Source organism: Sphaeramia orbicularis, chromosome 11 (assembly GCF_902148855.1).
Source record: "Sphaeramia orbicularis chromosome 11, fSphaOr1.1, whole genome shotgun sequence".
NCBI classification, from domain to species: Eukaryota; Metazoa; Chordata; class Actinopteri; order Kurtiformes; family Apogonidae; genus Sphaeramia; species Sphaeramia orbicularis.
The window spans coordinates 31,324,322-31,350,254 of NC_043967.1; the positions used below are offsets into that span (position 1 = coordinate 31,324,322).

General features: G+C 36.7%; 1 protein-coding gene and 1 long non-coding RNA gene across 6 annotated transcripts in view; one reads left to right on the forward strand and one right to left on the reverse strand.

Annotated features, from left to right (window-relative positions):
• Positions 1-25,933, reverse strand: part of trappc9 (trafficking protein particle complex subunit 9) — a 374,675-nt gene that overhangs the window by 95,513 nt on the left and 253,229 nt on the right. The window lies entirely within an intron of this gene.
• LOC115428343 (uncharacterized) lies at positions 10,771-25,793 on the forward strand. Its single transcript, XR_003936607.1, has 3 exons — positions 10,771-10,935; positions 23,752-23,756; positions 25,758-25,793. It is a non-coding gene; the product is annotated as an uncharacterized LOC115428343 (long non-coding RNA).

Sequence of the window (25,933 nt, forward strand, 5' to 3'; positions counted from 1 at the left end):
TTCAATTTGTTCCTATAGGCACTGCATAGCTAGGACTTTGGAAACCAGGAATGACGGTGTAAATAGTGCTTTTGGTTGAATAGTATTTCTACTAATAAAGGTTCCAAGCTAAGAGAAATTACCCACAAAGCCATGACAAGAGCACAGTATAGGACACACCAGACCATCTTTAACAATTACATAGCATAATTTAACCTAGTTTAACACCTAAAAAGTTACTGGTGACCCGCTGGGTATAGGTTTGAGCCATGGTTGAGGTTGTGCTAAACCAGAAATTGGAAAATGTTTTGTCTCGTGAATAAAATCTGATGCATGTAACTTTGCCTTACACTTCTGCAGTAGGCCTACATTACAATTCTGTGGAAAGGGTGAACAATAAATCCTCATATTATCGTAATATTTCTTAAGAGTCTGGCTTCACATCTCACTAGGGATAGGAATCGATAAGAATTTAACGATTCCGATTCCATTATCCATTTTGCTTATTGATTTGATTCCTTATCGATTCTCTTATCGATTCTCATTGGGTGAGGGAATTAAAGAGTACAAACGGGTGTGTTTGCATTAACTGTCTTTTATATTTGCATCTCTGCACAGAAAATATAACATATACAGTATGTACAAATTATAATAACAGATGATGCCGGGCCCAGTTTGGGGGGGGCACAGTGAAAGTGAAAGTAAAGACGCTTTACTAATTCCTCTATTGCCACATTCCCACTACTTGGAACCAGTTCGACTCTGCCCATCTTCCGTTGTTGCACCTCATTTCCTTTCCCCTACCTTCGGAAACTTGCATTTGAGGTACAACATTTGTTTCCAGAACCGGAACCAGGCCCGGATGACAGCCTGGTGTTCACTCTGCCACTAGATTCACAAGCGCCGCTAAGTAGCGTATCAAATGATTCACATGCTGTGGACAAATGTTTGGGAATATTGGGGGGATTCCACCCTTTTGAAGAAACGGAAGCTTTGTAAGTGTTAAAAGTGGCCCTGGTGTCGTGTTTTTAGACCGTTCCTGCCTCAACGTCATGTTGGCTACGTTCTGACCAAAACAATGCAGCGTATGCGTGACGTCATTGCGCATGTGCAACGAAGGAATCGATAAGCAGAATCGTTAAGCAGGCAGACAAACGATTCCAAGGAATCGAGCTACTGGGATCCGGTTCTCAAAATAGAACCGGTTCTTGATTCCCATCCCTACATCTCACGTTGACTTAATTCCATTGCTGCTGAAGAAAAATGTTGAGGAAAAGACATGGAGCATTCATCCATAACTATGTGGACTGTGAGGTGTGGTAGTACCAAGGCTTTCAATCTGAGTTGTTTTGTGCTGGTGGGTCTTTATTTTTCTTTCTTTCTTAAGGGTAACGGTAGGTCTATCACCTAATGGCTGACACCTGAGCTGGCTGCTCCTCAGCTAGATAAGATGGTGGAATCAGTCAGTCTTTTTCTGCCTGGGTGGGTGGTTTGGTTGGCGTTATCTCACATTTATTTCTGTTATCTATCACCCCACATGTTCCACTTATTCATATACACACTAAACCACTGATAGTACTGATTCTAATACTTGAGTGTTCCTACGATACTTTACATTTGGTTGAAATAAATAGTCACACATTTTCAATTTTTCCAAATGTTTTAAGGTTTAAAATCTAGTGCAAAATCAAGAATTCATTAGAGGAAAGGCTATTGAATATTTACAGACACCCTAACAATGCCAGTTGCATTGTCTGTAGCTCTGTTGAAAGGAGGCTTTCGGAAATGATTGTGGTTCCAACAGAAGGTGCAATAACAATAATTACATAGCACTAGCATAGCTTAGTTATTTTTAAATGGGTTTAGTTCCATTAGAATCAAACATTAGGTTATTTGGCTGTTTGACTGTATCACTTTCGTTGCCTCCTTCTGGGACATTAAAACTTTATTAATATTCCATTGCGAAGCTGGTAATGCGCCCTTGCAGCTATGACAGCTATGAGAGCTGCTAAAGAGTGACAATTAGGCTAATAGCTAATGATAGCAGTTAGTGTTGTGAGGAAATGCAACATTCATGATAATAGTTCAGACTGATTAATTACGTCGTCTACTGCTGCCATTTTAATTCATCTCTCATGCTACAAAGCTTTTATCTTATGACAATGTCAGTTCTAGCCAACATACTCTGTCTGACCCTGTTCATTACAATGAGAGGCAATAATGTCAGTTTTTAAATGCGGTTTCAGCTTACTCTTTTGGTCTGTGTGTGTGGGTGTGTATGAAGAAGGAGAGACCAAGAGAGTAAAAATAAAAAAGAGGAAAAGATAATGTGACAATGTATTCCTGTCAAGTGTTTCTCAAAATACTCATTCTGTGTTTTCTGGGCAGACCGCAATGAGAAGTGCTCCATGGCTCTCCAAGTCTCTCACATAATAAGCTGTCACCTGGTTGCATATTATTTTTGCAGCGGGCCATGCAAACACACTTTTCTTGCTCTAGAAGGCACACTTCGTATTCAGGGCAGAGGGGAATGACAGGCTAACAGCGTATGCTCAGTGGTTCTCAGTGGGTGTCCTGCTCCGGCGCTGGACGCTGTGTGTTATGGCCAGAAACCTGTCAGGACTGTGACTGGGATCAGCCTTTTGAATGCTAAAAATTCAGCAGCCCACTGAGTTGACAGATATGTCAACAGGTTTGCTGTTTCTGTGAATCCCATGCCTGCCAACATCTGATGCACTTCGGTCAAACATGATGGATCACCTGATACATTTCTTTTAGCAGCTGAATGGGAAAAGATAGATAGCATGTCAGAAAGGAGTAGTGATGGGGCTTAAGAGGCACTTCACAGTGAGATGCAAAGTAAACCTGAGTAAAAACACAGCCCTTTCATTTGAAAACACTTGATACAGTGAATGATGACAACTCCCTGGGCCAATCATAAACTTAACTTCCCCTACCCTGTCAGGACCCTATAGCACCCTCTTTGGGCTGAACAGTGGATTTTTCAACAGTACTGTGAACCTCTCGCTGTCATGTGTAAACAAATCAGCTGTGTCCTAATATAGTATTGAAATGCAAGACATTGTTACCCAAAAATGCTGGAAGATTCTGTACTTATAATTTAGCTTTTTGTTGAAGTATATTAGTAATTCCAAAGTTTATTTGAAAGGGGTTCTTTTGTGGCAACAGGTCTAGGGTGTACCCCACCTTCACCCATTGATAACTGAGATAGGATCCAGCACCCCCCATGACCTCACAAGTACGAAGCCACAGGTGTCAAACATGTGGCCCAGGGGCCAAAACTGGCCCACCAAAGGGTCCAATCCGGCCTGCGAGATGAATTTGCAAAGCGCAAGTTAGGGCATCAAACTCAAAACTAATATCATAACAACCTACAAATAATGACAACACCATTTTTTCCCTTTGATTCAGTGCAAAAAACATTAAATTATGAAAATATTTACATTTACAAACTATCGGTTAACAATAAAATGTGAATAACCTGAACAAATATGAACAACCTGAAATGTCTAAAGAGAATTAAGTGCAATTTTAACAATATTCTGCCTGTTACTAAATGTTTTGTGCTGTTGTAGATCTGATCTGTGATGCATATGTATAAATGATAAGTCAAGGCAGAATATTGATAAAATTGTACATATATTTCTTAACAAAATGCATTTTTTCAGGTTATTCACATCCTTTTTGTTTGGATAGTTTGTAAATGTGAATATTGGCATAATTGAGTGTTATTTTTTGCACTAAAACAATTTGTAGTTGTCATTATTTATTGGCTATTATGCTATTATTTTACTGGTCTGGCCCACTTTAGATTAAATTGGGCTGAATGTCACCCCTGGTAGAAAATGAGTTTGACATCCCTGTACTAAGCCATTCAGAAAATCAATTAATTTATGTATGTATGTATGTATGTATGTATGTATGTATGTATGTTTGGATGGATGGATGGATGGATGGATGATGACAACAAATACTTGAACAGATGACAATACTCTGCATGGTGTTACCATCGTTTGAGATTTGACTGACGATGGATGGATGGGTGGGTGGGTGGATGGATGGATGGACGGACGGACGGACGGAGAGACGGATGGTGACCACAAATATTTGAATAGACAACAATAATCTGCATAGTGTTATCATTTGAGATTTGACTGACACTTGCCAGAGTCTGTAAATTGGGAATTAGTGCAGCTTACTGTTTATCCTGAGGCTCTTCCCTTCTAATATTGGACTGGCTGGTATGTTATCAGTGAACAGGCATATAGAAAAAGTTTGTTGAGCTATACGTGGCTCTTCAGGCCCCTGGGAATTAAAAGCAATTAATTTTGAGGATTTTTCTATGGCTAGAAACCTCAAGAGTTACATTATCCAAAAATAAAAATGTTTAGTCATACACTGCATTAAAAACAAGTTTTGAGCATTGCGTCAACTAAATTAACAACAAAAATGTAATTTTTTTTGCCAGACTCCACAGCACAAACTTATCACACATACCTATTTATAGGTGCTCCACTTCTAACTCCACCAGTGATTTTTTGCTACACCATACTAGACTGTGTTTTGTTGAAATAAGCATCCCCCAGTAAACATAACAATCTCAAATGTTTTCTTTATTGTATTGTTCCTCCTCCGTTAATGAGATCTGAGGTCAAAAAGAAGCTTTGACGTCTGCCGTGTTGGGTTTTGATTGACAGGTCTGTATGACAGCTCCCTCGCCTGCTGAGTCAGACTTTCAGAGTTTCTGTATTTTTAATAAAATTTATTTTTCCAGACAAACAGCTCTTCTGCAGTTTTGGTTAAGGTTCCACTAACAAGACTGTGAATTACTTTGTTAGTTGTTTGTTGTAATGGTGATGTTTTATGTGTATGTTCTTTAGTGTTTCATGTATGGTTTTAGTACTGACTTTTATTGTGTTATGTATATTTTTTTATGTATATTTTTAGTGTGGACGTATGGCTGTGATTTCTATTTAGTGTAACTTCTGCTGCTGCTGTCTTAACCCAGGACACTTTTGAAAAAGACATTTTTAATCTCAATGACTTTTTTCTGCTTAAATAAAGGTTATAACAAAAATTATTAAAAGTTAGACAGTGCTTTATCAAATTTTCCACTTACTGAGTCACTTAGGTACCACTTAGCACTGGCTCACCAAATGATCACTTCCAGCTCCAAAAAGTCATTATACGGGGTTATTCAAAAAGAATGAACTGATTTCATTATGCAATATTTTAATAAGGAAAAGCAATAGAAAACTTCAGCCAAGTCACAAGTATTCTACTCACAATCAACTTTTATTTCCTGTCTTACAAGTGTTCAATATGTCCACCACCTGCAGCATGGACAACATCAATTCAATAAGAGAATTCCTCCCAGACGCGTATCAGCATAACATGACCCACTGAGTTGATCGCTGTCGTTATTCAATGTTTAAGGTCAACAAGGTTAGTGGGTAGTGGTGGAACATAAACGTGATCTTTTACGTATCCCCACAAGAAAAAATTACACACAGTGAGGTCTGGGGATCTCGCAGGCCAAGCATGAAGAACACAGTCTTGGGCCGAGGGTAAACAAACAACTGAACGTTGCCGGAGGAACAACGCGACTACAACACCCCTGTTCAGCCTTTCAAAACTCCTCTTTCAAATGGTCATTGACTCATTCCATGACGATGCTTGAGAACTGAAGCAATGTGTCATGAAATTGATTCTTTTCAAAACCCTGTATTGATGGTCACCTGGCAAACTACTGCTTCAAAACTGATAATAAAATGATTTCTGTGTGTACTAATTCTGTACAGTCTACGGTCAGTGCTGATTCTTAAAACCCAGTGTCGTCTGAGCCACTGCTTCCTGTGGAATTGATCTCTTGGTGTGGCATCAGAGTTGGCAGCAGCATTTAATAATAACAATTAATACCAAAAAAAGTACTTATTATTGAGTCATGATATACTCAATCATTGGTGCCTGCGGCCTTTGTGTACCGAGTGAAATTTGAGAGATAGACAGATAGAGATAGAGAGATAGGTAAGATACACTGCGGTACTTACGGAGAACCTGCCCCTCCTCCCTCCATCTTATGAACCCCCTGGTCTAACAACTATGATGAGGAAAGGGGGGGGGTCCCTGCCAGAGGTGATTTCTCAAATTACGAAAATTACATGTTTAAATATGTACGGTTGTGTTGACATTTTATTGACTACAAATGTGTTAGAACACGTTCATCTCACAGACGAGTTCGTTCAGAATCAGCTTTATCACAAATCAACAGACTCCATGTTGTTCACTTCTCATACATTCTCGTTGCGCTGTTTTCTCATACGATCTCTGCTCAGTGCATTTGTCCGTAGACGCTCAGTGTCCATGCACTTCAATGGGACTGAGTGGAACAGTTTTTTCATTGCCTCAAAACTGGACGGTAACTGGATAAATGCCACGATGTTGTCCCACTCCCGGATGCTCGGCATCTCTGGGGGTGAATGGAGCTGTGGGCAGAGCTCAGCTGGGCTGGACGCTGGGCTTCCACGTGCTGATTGGAGGATCAGTCGAGAGGCTGAATCCCATTTGATTGACAGCTAGTTTGAGATCTACTCCTTCACTGACACAGTTCAGTTTAATACCATCGCACATTCTGCTGTGAAATAGAGAGAGAAACCACTACGAAATTACTTGTTAATTTTTTGCACTGTAAATAAAACACACTCATTGTACTTCCCTGTTTCAATTTAACATAATTTCAACGTTTTCTTGTTTACTTGGTACGATAAGGTCACTGACCATTTTCTTAAAAAGTAACGGAGGGCCGAATTTATTTTTAAATAACTTGACTTTTTTTTTTTGATGTAAGCCGACAATGAGCTTCCCCTCTCTGAAAGACGAGCAGCCGCCACTGGTCCCTGCGTACCTCACAATTTCACTCTGCAGGGCAGAATGACTCTGAATGTCTCTGGCAACGCATGTCTGGCAGTTTGGCCAAGTAGAGTTAGCGTCGCTCATGCGCAAATGGGCAGTTGATCCGGTAGTGACAGGCAGCAGAACCAGCCGATAAAGATGGAAAACGCTTCCACTGCAACCACTGTTCCTTGTTGTAAAACCATAAAATTTTAAATTCAAGTCTTTAATATGCATAGCCTAATGTGTAGACCTATTATTGATTTTTTGTATCAAATGTATGGTGTGGCGGCAAAACCTTACTAGTGGAAACACTGGCCTGAGCATCTGGCAGTTTAGGCCAGAATATTTGGAGCCTAGTTCTGAATACAATATTTAGGGTGCCAAAAGAAAGAGAAAGAGAAAGAAGAAAAACAAATTCTGACAGAAATCTAGTGAACTGAGCTCTGCAGCACTTACACTATTATAGAGGGCTGACACTGTCTCATAAGTACAGGTTGTGTTCTTTATCTACACAATGCTTGACAGATGTTGCCAATAAAATAATTTTCCTCCATTTGAAAAGAAGCAGCTGCTGTAAAAAAAGAGTTGGTGTAAAACATCCACCACTGGGAAGATGTGCAGTTCAATGGATCTGTTTTATTTGCAGACAAAAGGAAGAAGAAGATGAGGTGCATCACATAAACTAAGATGGAACATAAATGGTTTATCATATTAATATCTTTCATTTTATTCATTTATATCAGAGGTGTCAAACACACGGTACACAGGCCAAAACTGACCCGCCAAAGGTTCCAATCAGGCTTGTGAGATGAATTTGTGAAGGGCAAAAATTAGACTTAAGATATTAATGGTCAAGGGTGTCAAACTCCCTTTAGTTCAGGGGTCACATACAGTCCAATATGATCTGAAGTGGGTTGGACCAGTAAAGTAATAGTATAATAACCTTTAAATAATGAAAACTCTAAATTCCAAACTCCAAGATTTTGCCAATACTATGCCTAAAACTAAATACTTTGTGCCTTTGTAGAGCCACTGAGATCTGTAATGTGGATAAGCTAAGGCATAATAGTTAAAACTGCACTTATTTTTATGAAGAAATTCCACGTTGTTCAAGGTTTTTTTTTCTTCTTTTGAAAGGATAGTTTGTAAATGTAAAGATTTTCATGATTTAATTTTACATTTTATCAGTAAAACAACAATGCTGGAGTTGTCTTTTTTTTTTTTTACTTATTGTAACTGCAATTTGGTGGAACTTTAGGACACACAGCAAACATCTAAATTATACCAAGTGTATTTTTCTTATTTCTAGTGAAAATATCTCATCACACTTAAAATAAGACATAATCACCTAAAGAGTAACTTTTCAGTGAGATATAAGAACTTATTTTTAGACAACAGATCTTGAAAATTTTATTTCAAGAAATCTTACCAAGATAGTTTTCACTTGTCTCATTGGCAGATTTTTTTGCTTAATTCAAGTGAAACAAGTGAAAATTATCTTGGTAAGATTTCTTGAAATAAGATTTTCAAGATCTATTGTCTAAAAATAAGTTCTTAAATCTCACTTAAAAGTTACTCTTTAGGTGATTATGTCTTATTTTAAGTGTGATGACAGATTGACTAGAAATGAGAAAAATATACTTGGTAAGATTTTGATTTTTGCAGTGCACAGTTCGAGGTTGAACCCATTACATTTCGAAGAACATCCGTAAAAACCAATGGAGTCCTGTCTGAGGTAAGAGCTCTACCAAGAACGTGTCTAGATCCAGGTCAGTTGCTTTTACTGACTCAGATGCAGTCTTCCCAGATATTCCCAAAAGTCCAATAAATTTGGAAGATAAAACAGATGTAGATAAGGCAGATCAGGGTAAAACACTTGGATCTACTTCACCGGTGTTGCCACAGTTGGGAATTGATTGCAGAACCACATGTAATAACACCCCGACGCTCATTTCTCTGTTCCCCAGCAGGTCAAACAGCTGTGTCACAATATTCCCTCTTTTAGTCAAACTCGAAATAGTGTGGTAAGGCACGAGACTCTCTCACAATGAAACCAGAGGCTGGACTTGGCTGCATTTAGAAATGTCAGGTAATCTGTCTTTCAGGGATGAAAAGGCAGCCGTGGGGGATACTCCTGTTTCCTCTAAAGAAATCAATGAAAGGGAGGTTTTATTTGATAGAAAGCAAAGAGTGGGAAACAAGTTTAAGCTGGAAATACATGAAGGAAAGAGTAGAAAATAAAAATATAAAAAAAAAAGCCTGGTACCAAGTTCACATGACACAATATTTCTGTCAGATATTGAGGTCACTGTATGAAATTAAGATTATATATGTCAGGAATTCTTGTTCTGTCTGGGCTGAGACGCATAAATGAATACATGTTTGTATGTAACCAGTCAAAAGCTGTGTTTCTGTTTACATAGATTTGGAATGTGATGGAAATGCAATTCAAAGAAACACCTTTCATTTGAAGAAGGTGTTTCTGGAAGACTAGTATTTGGCACAATGTAAAAATCCATCAGTCAGTCGGTTTTTAATGCCAGCGTTAGAACTCAAAACAATATGAAGACTTTCCTCTGTAGCCAAACCTCTTCTTTTTGTCTTTTTTTTTGTCTTATATGTTGCTTTTCCTCTTGCTGCCCTGTTATGTTTTTCATGTGTGAAAGCAATTATCTTTTGTGCTTTATTTTGTTCCAGTCACTGAGATCGGTTTTGGTATTAGCAAAGCACACAATGATGCAAATATAAAAACAAATGCATTAAAATAAAAAACACCAAAAGACAATTATTTGTGTCAAAATGTGGGCGAAAAGTAAATAATAAAGAGTCATTTAGATAGATATACACGAACAGGTCGAGTTATGACTGTTTCTCTGGTTTGGTACTTGGTGTACTAGTAGATCTGACGGAATCGATGGTGGACCAGGAAGCAGTTGTGATGAAAAGTAAGTTGCCAATGCAAGAGATTAATGACCTCCCTTTGGCTATTGGCTTCACTGTGTGCTCTGACCACAGTCTCACAGCCATCTGCCCTTGAACATTTCTTCTGGTATTTTTCCGGTAGTTTTCCAGCCACTTTCCAATTACATGTTTGTTTTTGTTTATGATGCTTTCTATAGATTGTGCACAGTGAGGCTAAACATTAACCTGGTTACTTAACTGTTAGGTTTTAGGTAAATCTTCTCTACTTTGATACATTGCAAGGTGTAACATAAAGTAACAAAGTATTTGAATGAAGTTACTTCTGACCTCTGGAACAGCGCCATCTTGTGATAACACTATGCATGCATCTTACTTTACTCACTTCAATTCAGCTGGTGAAAATGCACTTAACCCTTTATCAGGCACAAGTGACTATTTTTAGTAATTTCCGAATACATTACAAGACAGTGACATCAACAGTTCTAGTGAGGACAGTGAGTCACCAATCTCTGGTCCAATGTGGTCTCCAGGGTCTGTAAGGTCCTCCTCTGCATGAACAGTGAGTGTACCTGCTTTGTTAGGTACCATGAAGTAATGGTACTAATGTAAGGAATGATGTTCAAAGGGAGAATGTGGATGTGGACAGGGGTCTGGATCAGCACTGATGTTGGTCTAATGTTAGAAAAGTGATGAGGATTTTTTTTTTTTTTTTTTGCCACTTATGGCTAAGGAACCAAATATAGTAACTTCATTAACCTTCATTTTCTACATAGCGATAAAAAAAATAAGTTTCACAAAAGTAATAAAGTCTTGTTATGTCCTCCACACAATAACAAGGTTGAAATTTCTATGTATTTCTATAAGTATTTCTATGAGTGCCCTATAAAGAGTTAACCCATAAAGACCCAGTGCTACTTTTGTAACAGTTCCCACATGATTTTTCTCTAGATTTAACTTTCTTATGTGATTTATCTCCATTTATCATATTATTATTCTCTCCACTTTGCGTTTTTTCAGTGAAAATCAAGTATTTTTCGATATTTAATCTATTGATCATGTACTTAAATCATAATGCTAAGATTACATTTGAAGGTTATTATAACAAAAACAGAGAAAAAAGTAACTTTTTCAACAAAATATATCATTAACTGAACATAAACCAAGTGTCTCCATCCACTGTCATTGATCCAACTCCATGGGTTTTACTGGTGAATCAATGTTGTAGAAGATGATGGTGTTTCCATGGTAACTACAGAGCCTCTGAACGTCCAAATGAGTCACATCTGATGACCATGAAAAGATGACAAACTGCACTTTGCACCAATTATTTACATGGATTGATAGGATTAGTGGATCAACAGTGATTTACCTTTTTATATCAGTAAATGATTTTGGTCACTGGTGGATATTTGGGTCTTTATTGGTTAATTTGCATTTTATTTTCAGTTTCAGTTTTGTGGCATCTTAAAAGTTTGCATTTTATATATAAACACAGCTACAGTCTACTCTCGTTAAACCGCCCGACGTTATACCGCCATTTCCGCCTATCGCCATCCGCCAGCCCAGTTCCATGCACAAACAACACTTATACCATTGATTTCCCGACCGTTATACCGCCAGCGTGATTGCCATCGAGTACACATAAATTTTAACAATGCACTGAAACAAACGCGCCAGACGCTGATCGCGACAAGCTACGAGTAGGTCTACGGAACGGCCACCGTTCATTTATCGCAGAACACTCAGTAGGTCAGGATGTCGGGAAGAGGACGTGGGATTAAGCCAAAGCCTCAAGATGATGGGGTGTCATTTCCCAACACGGTATAATAATGCTTAAAATGTTTCCCCACTTTAAATGATCCCTTACAACATAACAGAATCAAGATTTATTTAGAAACGCAATTAGAACGGGTTAACGGAGGCAGCATAGACATCATATAGTAAAGACATGCACATTATGGACGCGACCCGTTGTAACGCCATTTTCGCTATACCGCCAATTTGGCCGTGAACGGCAGTTGGCGGTATAACGAGAGTAGACTGTAGTTTGCCACTGCAAGGAAACACAAACCAAATAATGCTTATTTAATTACGTTTGTCTATCCAACTGTTCCCTATGCTCATTGGAAAAAATCTAAATCTTAATCTTACCAAGTGTATTTTTCTCATTTCTAGTCAAAATATCTCATCACGTTTAAAATAAGACATAATCACCTAAAGAGTACCTTTTCAGTGAGATATAAGAACTTTTAGACAATAGATCTTGAATAGATCTTATTTCAAGAAATCTTACAAGATAATTTTCACTTGTTCTATGGGCAAATTTTTTTGTTTAATTCAAGATTTTTTTTGTTTAATTCAAGTAAAAAAAATCTGCCAATGGAACAAGTGAAAATGATCTTGTAAGATTTCTTGAAATAAGATTTTCAAGATGTATTGTCTAAAAATAACCTCTTATATCTCACTGAAAAGTTACTCTTTAGGTGATTATGTCTTATTTTAAGCGTGATGAGATATTTGGACTAGAAATGAGAAAAATACACTTGGTAAGATTTTGAGTTTTGCAATGCTAGTGGACATTTATTATCCACTGCAGAACAGTACGTGGGATAAAACAGTGAATTGTGTGTAATGGTTGTTGTCAGTTCAGATGCCCTACATTTGTCAGGTCAGCACCATTTTGGTCGTATTGTTTCATCTGAACCCAGCATTATTTCAACAGGCATCTTGTACTAATGTTAAAGATAGACACTGAAAAACATTAAAAATGCAGAGTCGAAGAGCTATAAAATGCGGTATAATATTAGGCGGAACACCAAAGCATACAGTACATGACTCAGCACATAGTCATTCTTGGCATCTGCAACTAGGCCAAAAGCTGTCTTAGCACTTACATCACCGCTACAAAAACAGAGACTGAAGATCTCTCCAAACTCTCATTTATCTCCACTACCCTGCTCATTTTTTTTTTTTACTTCACTGTAATATTTTCCTCCCTTTCCTTGTGTTTTTTCCCCCCATTCTTTTCCAGTTCTTCTCATCTCTTTAGTTTGAATGAACGGGCGAGTGTGTGGTGTGCTACCTCTGGCAGGCCGGAGGAGTTTTGATTTATTTCCACAGCTCACCCAAACTGACGCACTGACAGCCTGGATTGTTCTGTAGCCATGATAAATGCCCCATAAACAGACGCTCCAAGCCTATTAAATGTGCTAACTCTAGATCCACACAGGGCTGAGGGGGAAAAAAAAAAGAAGCTAGATGGGCAATCATACAGTGGGTCGCTGTACTTTTTGCTCTCATTTCCACATTAAAGCCAACAGGGTGAAAGAATAAGACTGGTGATTTCAGCCAAAGTAGAACAAATGATCCTTTCATGTTTGCTCCCTGGTGTGGTAAAAAATGTATTAACACTGCTTTGTTAGATAGTCCTCTGTTATGATAATCCTGCATAATGTAGAAGCGTTTACTCCCATTTATAACAGGCTAATTAGCTGGTTTAAAAAAAACAAAAAAACCATCGATTAGTCCTTCATCGCCTTTTTAGGCTATCGGAAGGAACACGATTTCTGGGACCCTGTTACCTCGTCATTGCACACTCATCGCTCATTTGAGTATCTTTATCTCCGTCTACAAACCCTTCTGACTCAGCGCTGCACCTGTAAATCACATGAACTAGCCTCCGAGGCAAGAGCGAGCCTCCCCCCAAAAAAGTATGCGCTCGCTTTCGGCTTCCTTCAATAGAAGACCTTTAAGGTGGCTGACTGACAGTGCCTGGGCGACAAGTACTGAAAAACAAGCAAATAAATCAGCCTCTGCCTCCCCAGTACACTATCAGTCAGTTAAATGGGCAGTACCCGCCGCAAATTTAAACCCATCTGTATTGGAATAGGTGGGAGGTAATGCAGGGTGAGGGGCGGTGTGTGTAGAGGGAACCAAGGAGACGTACTGTACAAGCTTTAAGGCTGTAAACACCAAGGCCTACAGTAAATAACCATGACACAGTGAGGAAATAGTCCCTAACCAGTGCATACAAAGATCATCATTTGCGGTAAAGATAATGACACGGGGTTATTCCACATAGTAGGTTAAAGTCTGAGCTAAGACTGGTTTGGAAAGTGTTGCCAACTGTTTCTGGTGCAGTTCATAGATCACAACATTTGTTCAAGCTTTTCCAAAATAATGTGCACCAGGGGAGCCTATGACTGCAGTCCAACAGTACAACCACTCAGGAACTTATGCTTGGTGCCAAAACTGAATAAGCCAAAAATAAAAAGGGTTTCGTTTTTCTTTCATCTTGCATCGCTTTGGTGTAAACCTTCAAAGAAATTTGTTGGGGAAAATTATGAATATGAACCATAAGGTTTCTCAACTTGTGTTTACATACTTTTGGCTTAACATTTTCTTAAATCTTAAAAGACAAATTTTGGCACAAAAGACAAAAGTAGTATTTTCCATTTTTCCAGAAGTCATTCTAGTCTTACTCACTTTAACTGAACAGTCTCCTAAGTACCAAGGTTATTGTTGTTAAAACTAACAAAATGACAAAAACTAGAATTGGAAAAACATTTTCGATAACTGAAATAAATACAAACTTTAATTAAAAGAAAAAAAATGATAACTAACTGAAACTGTATTGTGTGCTTCTAAAACTAACTAAAACATATAAAAATTATGGATAAAATTCCCTTTGTTTTCATCTTTGTCAATGTCGGATGGATACGAAAGCGATTTATTTTGCTCTAGCAATTTTAGCTAGCGGCACTGTATGATATTTAACGGTCCGTCACTTGTGGTTTCCAGTCGTCTTCTGGTCCCCACTCTACCTGGAAACATGGAGACTAAAGTTGGGAGAAAGCAGCAGAGTCCTGTCTGGGATTTATTTGAATACTAAGGAGAAGAAGAGAAAAGATATGACAAAACTAAAATTAATACTAAAACTAAACTAAAACTAAGCATTTATAAAAAAAAAATAAAAAGAAAAAAAAGAAAACTAATAAAAACTAGCAAACCTGCTCTAAAAACAAATTAAAACTAACTGAATTAGAGAAAAAAAAAGTCAAAACTAAATAAAACTAAACTATAATGAAAAATCCAAAACTATTATAACCTTGCTAAGTACTGATGTTTCTTTTGTAAATGTCTCCTCTTAATACAATTTTAGGCCTAATGGAGGGCTTGATTGCCAAACATTCCTAACACACCTTCTGTTTACTGGCTAAAAATCATTTTTTTCCTGAATAACACCACAAATGTTGTTGCAATCAAGAAGTTACACTAGCAAGACCATCAAAGATTTTTGTTACATCAGTGTTAAAGTTAACTTTATTATAATATCCAGTCTGTTAATGATACACAGCTATAATTTGCTAATATTAGCGTTAATCTGGTTCTGATCAATATTATCTTTCAGGTAACCTGAGAACTGATGCCTTATGCATAATCGACAATAAAGTTGTCAAACAACCGTATCAACAGTTAGAAATTCAGGAAGTAGGTGAAGTTTCTTTGTGGTTTTAATAGTAATTTTAACATTTCCTAGTTGAGCAGTGTTTTAAGGAAATTAGCATTAGCATTCTCTACCGTACGATCACTTCTGGCTCTGCAAAAACCACAATGGCGTCTGTAAAATAGTCCAAATCAAGGTTGTCCACAAACCAATAGGTGATGTCACAGCGGTTATATCAACATCCTTAAACAGCCCATGTCTATAAGTATGATGCTATATGATCTTTGTCATGTCATTTTTTGCACAGATACTTCAGTATAGGAATATATGTACTGAAATGCATGTTTACCAATGGCTAAAGCTAAATGCTAAAAACGTAATCTATTTTAGAGGTAAAAACCTGGATTTAGACATTCTTACTACACTGTTCTCCAGCAGATACTATGATTAGAGCAGGGTGGTATGTTTTGTTTTTGTTTGTTTTTTTAATTATAATAGATTGTTTTCTGGTTACATTAAGTTAAGACAATACTTGATTCTTCCTTTACTACAACTATCTGCCATATATGACACAGTCACAATTAATCTATTACAAGAGTGGAGTTCTGTTTCTGTTCTGTGCGGAGTTTGCATGTTGCAGGTACTTCCTCTCAGCATTCAAAGACATGCACCTTAATAGGTTAATTGGTCAGTCTCAATCACCCTTGGGCGTTAATATGAAAGCAAATGGTTGTTGAACTGGCAATATGTCCAGGATGTAACCCACCGTCACCTGTTGGTAACTGGGATGGGCTCCGACATCCCTGTGACCCTCTTGAGAACTATAAGTTTTGTAAAATGAATGAATGAATGAAAGAAGAGGCAAACAGGTTGAATTTAAAATTTCTGTTGAGCAAGAAATCTCAATTTTAGCCTTTTCCATTGTTTCAGAAAGCACAGCATTCCAGATAGGATGTACAGTATCCCCAGTTACAGGAGTAGTCAGAATCCTTTTCTTTCATTTCAGTCATGCATGTATTAATCCCCAGCCTTTCTCTCAGGCCAGCAGTTCTAATCATCCTCAACACAATGGGACTCTGGAGTTAGGTGGGTCTGGGCCGTTTGGCAGCACCATTTGTCAAACCTGCAGCACTCATGACAATTGGGCACCTGACAAAAGCTTAAAGGCATATTATTGCATGAGGGGTCCCCTGTGTGTGTTGAAAAGCCACCGCCTGTGACTGCTCCAACTGTCCATCTGTGTGTGCGCGAGGTAGGAGAGAGAAAGGGAAAAAAAAAAAAAAGAAAAAAAAAAAGGCGACGGTGTGAGCCAGCTCAGAAGCACTGTCTTATTAAATTATCTCTCTGCCTTTTACAGCAAGGGCCCCCACCCTTCTCTTTCCATCTCTCTCCTAGGCTAAACATTTGTCTTTCCATTCATGGGTGAATTTGTATTCCATTGAGATGGGTTCCTGGTGGCGGAGTGATGGTGGAGCGGAGGGTGGGAGGGTGGGGAATGGGTGCAAAGTCCGCAGTCAGCCTTGATGTTTTCCATCTCACTGCTTGGTTACAGCACTCAACAGGGGACGAGGCTAAAAATCAAAGCCCTTCCACCATCCCTTAAATAAGGCTTCTAATGAACCTATAGTCGTCATTAAAATAACATTTGCATGCTGCATATACTTCTCAGCATGCCTTTAATATATTCAGTGTGAAAACAACCCCGCAAGAAAGAAGCCAAATGTTCTTAAATATAACCTAATTGTCTCGTATCGAGCACAAGAATCACTGGGGAAAACACATTTTAATAGTTATATATAGAGGTTCTGGCTGTTGCTAAATACTAAATAATTAAAAATTAATAATAATTAGCTTGTTAATCATTTCTTCTGCACATCACCTATAGCTTTCATTTTGACATTTATGTACACATTAGACTCTAAAAACAGACAACCACAAGAAAAAAACACACATAAAACTGGACTCTACTGGGAAATATTGTGGTTTTCTTGCTTTCAAAAGAAGAAGAAAAAAGAATAAAAGTCTAGTCACCACAAAAATTGGCTAAAAACTGGAGGGAAAATGCCAAGTTGTGTAAGTAGTCTGTTAAACTATGAACAGTCTTGCACAAACCTTTGTTTTACTGGTTAAATGCAACCTGATCTGAGCTGGAATGTCATATTAAAACTAAGTTTTTACATACATTTTATTAAATCAGACTACTTGTTCTAATGAAATACCTGCTCCTATTATTTAACAAGTTAAAAAAAAAGACTCTTTTCCCAGAAAGATGGCGTTCCTGATACTCCATTTTCACCTTGTTCTATCCATTTTACTGAACTAACCGCTCTATGTAATTACATTTAGTATAATGTAGCTTCAACTACACCACCAATTATTTCTTTCTTATTGAATTATTCCCTTAGATGGTCGTTACAAATTTGACTCTCTTTAATCTCATCTTAAAGCATCAGGACCAGGGTTTGTCTGAAACTGACATCCTGCTCTTCTGTAGCAGAGAGTCACAGCCCACGATGACGGCGTCGACCCCGCTGAGAGCTCCGTCTGATTGGCCAGGTGACTGTTTATTTAGCAACACTCCATTAAGTTGACACAGCGACTCGTATCACGAGGTGCACCACTTTGCCTTTAATCAAATTGACAGCTGAGGAGCTATAATCAATGGTGCTATTTACATAATGCCAGGCTGCAAAAAACAAATGATACCACCTGTTCTGGCATTATGACTGCAGCGGAGATAAGTGAGAGTCTTAGAGGCACTTGGGCCAAGTAAGATATGGACATTAAAACAAAGAAATAAATTACCATAATTGCTAAAACTGGAAATGAATACTCTCCAAATTATATATATCAGGGGTGTCAAACTCATTTTAGTTCAGGGGCCACATTCAGCCTAATATGATATAAAGTGGGCCGGACCAGTAATATAATATAAATATTAGGATAAGACCTTTTGAATAAAAAAAGTAAATTCTGTATTGAAAATGTTTACATCTACAAATTGTACTTGAACATCACATGAACAAATATGAACAATCTGAAAATTCGTTAGTAAAATAAGTGCAATGTTAACAGTATTACGCCTTAGTTTATAATTTATACATGTGAATCACAACTTAGAGATCACAGTGGATCTACAAATACACAAAACATTAAATAACAGGAAGAATATTATTAAAATTCCACATACTTCTCTTCAGACATTTCAGATATTCACATTTTTTGTAAAAGGCTAGTCTGTAAATGTCAACATTTTTGTGTAATTTTACAGTTTTTTTATACTAAAACAAAGAGACACATTTACAGTTTTCATTATTTATAGGTTATTATGATAGTATTTTACTGGTCTGATCCACTTTAGACTGAAATGACCTAAAGTGATTTTAACATCCTTGACTGTTATCTTCAGTGTAATTTTTGCATTTCACAAATTCATCCCAGGGGCCGGATTGAACCCTTTGGCTGCATGTTTGACACCTGTGGTATATATATATATATATATATATATATATATATATATATATATATATATATATATATATATATATACTGCTTGCACACAGTCTGTAATAGAATTGCATGCATAGAAATGAGAAATCAGTTATAATAAAACACTTAAATACTGTTTTAACCTTTTCATGCATGAATTATGAGAACCTTAGTCAATATTTTGTTCTTCAGTCTTTTTATTCCTCTTTAGGCACTAAAAAAACAATGCAACTGAATTTTTTTTTTATGAATCTATTTGTCGTGGGGTTACAAAAATGTTCACTCAGCTGGACACGATACGTTTAATTTTTGAAGCAAAGAAACATGTATTTAAAACTCATCATCAGAAAGTGATATACTGTGTGAAAACTATGAAATAAAAACATTTTTAATGCCGCTGATTTGATGTTTTCTCACAGTTTATCATACTCTAATACTAGTTATTACTCATTTCATGAAGATAATATCCTCCTGAGACCCAGGAAATTGACAGTTTTAGCTTTTTTACACTAAAAAATTGTCTTGATTGGAAACTGCACAATGCAGCAGTTTTTAATGGAATGTCCTCTGCAATGGACAGCATTTAAGTTAAACTGTCAAGCTTTTGTCTCCTATAGAGGACAAAGTGGGTCAGGAGGATATGAAAAACAAAAAAACAAAAAAAACACAACTTTTTGTTTCAGAAAACTGTTAATTACAGTCTAATAACAATTAGCAACTGATTTACACTAAAACATGTTACTGCAGATCAGGTTTATCAAGAGCAGCAACGTTACAGTAATTGTATGAATTGCAGTGTTTTGAATGATGCATAAGAGTCCACTGTGTTGGCTGATATGGAACAAAAACAACAAAACCCATGAATATACAAGAGAACAGCTGTGGAATAACTGTCCACTGGAGTGACCAGTATGCATGAAAGGGTTAAACTCAGCATATGATAAACTTCTCATAAATGTATCTGTAAGCAAAAAAAGTATTGGAAATTTCTCTAAAGAGTCAAAGTGTTTTATTGTCACGTGTACAGTAAATAAATTGTTTTCCCTGTGCAATGGAAATCTAACTTTGCCATCCACACTGAATGCCCAGAGAATTTAAGATAAGAATAAACATAGAAATAGAATAATTTAAGTAGAAAATTAAAACAAATAAAACAAAGTAACACTTAAGGATGGCATGCAAAATGAGCATAAAATATAAAATATAAACTACTGTTACTAAGAGAAAAATATATATTTACATAAATGTGTAATGTATGGGTAATTGTGCAAAATGACATGAGATGGCACGTAACATATGCAAAACTGTCAAAAATGAACAGTATGATATATGTGCAATTATTGAGTAAATTTTTTAAAAAACTTGGAATATTGGGTGTGAAGTGGGCTTGAGGGTTGGAGATTCATGAAGCAATTAATTTCATGAAACAATAATAATAATAAAAAGTATTTTCTCATCCAAATTTCCTACTGGCTGTTGGCTCCACTTTGTGCCCATTCATGCCTGTTAGTAACTGGGTTCAAACCCACTGCAACAATGACTACATTTACATGCACATTAACATTGTGTTTATTCCTGAACTCTAAGTAAAAGAAAAAGAAAAAACAATATTATATTCCTCTGATATTCCTGTCTACGTGCAGCTGTGCATCCTCTATTAAAAATACTGTTGTAATTTTTTCAGTTTTCCAGTGTGTGAACTCAGCCTCCCTCTGTTGTTCCCTCTGTAAAAGGTCACCTTTCCCACTTTTGCTCACGTCCAAATACCTGTTGATATCTCCTGTCATAATGTTTAACAGTAGCTTTGTTTCCACTTCCAACCAGAAATGTGGGACTTTTCTTTGGAGTGTCCATATGTACTGTTGGGACTATTTTTATCTGTAATCTGAATGTAATAATGGTCTTTTGTGTTGTACCTACAGTTGACACTTTCAGTGCTGTATTGTTCAAAAAAGACAAAACAAAACAAAACAAAACAAAAAACACACACACGGCAGAAGGTTTTATGGAGATTTAGAGTTCTGTGAATGCAACAAACACAGACAGAAAAAAATAAAATAAATTATGTCCAAGCTGTCTACACATTTAAAGCAAAAATGTACTCTGAACGGTGCAAAGAAAACAGCAGCGTCTTATCTATGTTTGTGTTTATGTCAAAAATTGCTTTTTCAAGCAAGCTTTCCACATAAACATAAAAGTAATCCGCTTTATTTCAAGCCAACTCAGCGAATGACAGCCTGACTTTGAACCTCGGAACAATTAAATTAACAAAAGGATGCTACTAAATTAGAAACTACTTGCATTATTTATCCGCAATTATGTAGAGAAGTTCATCACGTATGGTCATGTATGATTCATGTGTTGGAAAATGTCTCTGCCCAGAGGTACAATCATTTACTAATGGCCTCCGTTTGTTCTCATTTCAATAATAATAATGAACTTGTAAACATACTGCCATAAAATCGACCCAGCCACTTTCCATGTTCTCATTTACTAGAAGTTGTGCGATCAAATATTCATAGGTTTGGATTGTAGCATATGAGGAAGAGGCTTCGAGTTACACAGAGCAGACAAAAGGCTAAATAAAGACAGAAGACGGATGTGTCACAGTCTGCAATGTGTAAATGTAGTGTATTCATGTACTACTGTTATATTAAAAGCCTGCACTTTTGAAATGAATGATTAAAGTTTGATGTTGTTCTTTTGCCAGAACAGAGGAAAAAACAAAAACATAAATCTGAATGTTCACCACTATTTTATATTACAAGGCCTCAACAGTGTATAAATTCTATATTTATTTACTTATTCATGGGTAAAAAAAAAAAAAAAGGCAAAAAATTGATTTACTGAGTAGGTTTGTAAGACCCAGTGCTACTTTTGTGGTGGTTTGCAAATGAATTTTTCTCTATATTTAACCTTTCTTAAGTGATTTATAACCATTTATTGTAATGTTATCCTCTTTATTTTGTGTTTCTTCAGTAAAAATCAGGTATTTTTCTATATTTCATTCACTGATCATGTAGATGTTCATAAAAGCTCACGGTAAATTCAAAGGTTACTGAATCAGAAACAGAGAAAAATGAAGAAAAAGTGACTTTTTCAACAAATATGTCACTGACTGAACATAAACCAAGTGTGTCCATGCACTGTCACTGATCCAGCTCTATGGGTTTTACAGGTGAATCAATGTTGTAGAAGATGACGGTGTTTCTATGTTCACTACGGAGCTTCTGAACGTCCAAATGGGTCAAATCTGATGACCGTGAAAAGATGAAAAACTGTATTTTACTCCAATTAATTACATAGATTGATAGGATTACTGGATCAACAGGTACTCAACAGTTTAGATCAGTAGATGGTTCTGGTCGACGGTAGATGTTTGGGTCTGTATGGGCTAATTACAACTGCAGAAGCTCCTTGACGTTAAATCTGCCTTTACTTATTTTGCTAAACCCACTTTTATTAATCTTTGGTTCATTTATTTGTGTATTTGGACCCTAATAGTTCAGAAAGTTTGAATTTGAACCCTCCAGGTGCTGCAAAACTATCTTTATATTCATTCTGGCAAAAATCAAATAGCTTCCTACAACCCGTTGTAATTCCTTCTTAATTTGTTACATTTTATAGCTAGTTACTGTATGTCATGACATTTGCACATATAAGGTCAAGACTTCCGACGAACATTTTTCATAATTGTTTATCATCAGCAGCAGCTGTGGTAAAAACTGAAAATATGTCCAAACTTTGAGCCAATTACCTAAAATATTCAGTTGTTGGTTGAACAAGACAGAGCAGCACAGTCAACAACCTGGAGGGGGTGGGGCATTTGCATTTAAAGGACCAGCGCTCAAAATGACCTCTCTCGTGTCATTACTCAGAAATAGGGTTGAAGATGGACCTGTGGAGTTGAATTAATGAAGAATTCAGACCCAAGCAGAGCATTTACAGTTTATGTAGACCGCAGGGAAATGTTTTAAAGTGCAGAATTCCATTTAAAAAAAACAAAATATCACACCTTTAAAATTAAACCTTATGTCAGTGCAACTGAGGTTTGAGGTGTACCTGGCAGATGGATGACAAATCTGGCATGGACAGAAAAAGAAGAAGTGGGAAGGTTGACCTGAACCTGATGGAAACTTTGACATATGACTCATTTCAAAGACAAACAGTATTGGAACATAGATGGTTTGGAGACAAGATGTTGTGTTAAAAAAATAAAGTAAATACAATCATTGAACACAGATACGAGTCATCAGCTCATGCGTGTCCTGCATGTTTAAGTCAGCCGGTTCATAGCTGAGTATCCAAACAGAAAGGTACTGCTCAACAGCCCAAAGTGTTGTGACAGAAATACATTAATCGCTTCAGCCTTGTTGATGGAAAAATGCCATGGTGCAGAACTGGTGCAGCTGCCGTGAGTGGCACTGGAGTACAGTGACTCACCAGACTGACTCTGCACCCACAGAATGTGCTGAGAGATGACCCAATTTAAAGTTGCAGAAAAATGTTCCACATTTTTAATGCGATTGCCGTGAAAGCTATCGCCAAAAAAAAAAAAAAAAAAAAAGGTACCTTGGTTTCCAAATACCACAAAGATCATGGTCTGCTTAAACTGCTGAGGTCTACAGTTGGTTTTTATCCATTAAACATGAGGGTATGATGTTTGTTTAACTGCTTTTTAATTCAGAATCAAACTACGAATAAAGAGCACTACATGAGCTACACTATATGGACAAAAGTATTCGGACACGTTGAATTCAGGTGTTTCTTTTCTAACAGGGGTCTGGTCTAAAAAATTTCCCATTAAACTTTAAGGAAATATTAATATTTATATCTCAAATCAGCATGAATAGGACATCTTATGAGATGTAGCCATGATGTGTCCCAGTATTTTTGTCCATATAATTTATAAACGTCAATATTTAATGGGAGATTTTTCTTCCTAAGTGAGATGTGAAGAAAGCAGATGGTTAGTTGTGGTACTAAATTATTATTTACAGTCAGAGTATGAAAAATATTTTAGAAATTTAGCGCTAGAACATTTAAAATCATAGTCATGGATTAAAAAAATAAAACAAATCAGTGTTGAAATAGATTAAGTAAAAACCATCTCTGAAGCATTTTGGAAGCAAATATAACAACTAACCAATGCAATGCAATACTGTTTTATCACAATATCAAACTATATTACGTCATTTTTCATTGTTTTGTATCATAAACCCCTGTTAGGAAAAAAAAACAAACACCTGAATTCAACGTGTCCACATACTTTTGTCCATATCACTCTTAAAGGTCAATATTTAATGGGAGATTTTTCTTCTTAAGTGACATATGAAGAAGTTAAATGGTTAGTTGTGGTCAGAAAGTATTATTTACAGTCAGAGTATGAACAATATTTTAGAAATTTAGAGGTAGAACATTTAGAATCATAGTCATGGATTAAAAAAAATAAAAAATCAGTGTCGAAAGAGATTAAGGAAAAAACATCTCTGAAGCATTTTGGAAGGAAAGATAAAACTAACTAATGCAGTGCAATAATTTTTATCACAATATACAACTATATTATGTCATTTCTCATTGTTTTGTATCCCAGACCCCTGTTAGAAAAGAAACACCTGAATTTAACGTGTCCCGATACTTTTGACCATATAGTGTATGTGATGGAGTATTTGTGTTTTTCCACTGTAACTCCGTTTAGACTAGATTAGACAACTACACAACTCTAGACAATGGATGACTGGTGTAACTTTAGAGAAATTCCAAAACTGCAGACTATTTACAAAGAAACTACTTTGTTTTCCTGCTTCAGTTCTCCACAGACGGCCTGTGAAGGACTGTTTAGCTCCGGTGTTATTTTTTATAAAAGGTGAAACCTTGTGACTGTCAGAGCTGCTAAAACACCAGCAGATGGGAGCTGACTGACCAATACAAAAAAAAAAAAAGGAGCATTCTCTGGCATGTACGAGAGAAATAAACAACAGTACCATTGTTTAGTCCCTAAGCAAGAGGAAAATGATGACAGGAAATGAATATTTGGCCATAAATCTTCACAACAATTGAATGACTACAATGAAACACAATCAGCATGTTTAACAGAGGAATATTCATCTGATGTGTGTGTGTGTGTGTGTGTGTGTGTGTGTGTGTGTGCATACTGAGCCACAAAGGCATTAAACGCATCCAATAGGACTAACGATTTCAGACACAAGGGGAAATGCTTCAACTATACCCATAATTGAGCCTGTGATAGTCTTGGCAACTCTGATAAAGGCATCCTAATGGGCTGAGGCAAATTACCTGGTTCACAATGTGGAAGGTTTCTAAAGACTGGATCTACACACACACCTTTACAGAAACCACTACACCACAAATATCATATATAATATCACATTTAATATAATCATCACTTGAATTGTACTGTTGCTGCATCCTGTGTAATTTTGTACATATTATGATTTTATTATTTTTTGCACATGTCATGGTAGTTTTTAGTCTATCCTATTTACCTTTTAACCCATAAAGTCCCAGCGCTACTTTTGTGTCAGTACCCAAATGAAATTTTCTCTACATCTAACCTTTCTTAAGTGATTAATCACCATTTACTGTAATAAGATAATAACAGAATGTGATTTATGTTCACGTAGCACTCAGTTGAGGACAAAGCTAAGTAAGCAGGGTCTCAAAAATTATACCAGGACTACTTCACTACATTTTTTGGAACAATACCACTTTCTGTATTATTACTTCTTTTAAATGTGTCATATTAATCTATTAACCCATCAAGACCCAGTGCTATTTTTATGTCAGTTCCTAAATCAAATTTTCTCTATATCTAACCTTTCTTAAGTGATTTATCACCATTTATTACAATTTTATCCTCTGTATTTTGCATTTTATCAGTAAAAATCAGGTATTTTCCTGTACTTAATTTGCTGATCATTAAGATGTTCATTAAAGCTCAGATTAAAGTTAAGAGTTATTGTATCAAAGACAGAAAAAACTGCAGAAAAAGTGACTTTTTCAGTAAAATCTATGATTAACTGAACATAAACCAAGTGTGCCCATCCACTGTCATTGATCCAGTTCCATGGGTTTTACTGGTGAATCAATGTTGTAGAAGATGACGGTGTTTCCATGGTAACTACGGAGCCTCTGAATGTCCAAATGGGTCATATCTGATGA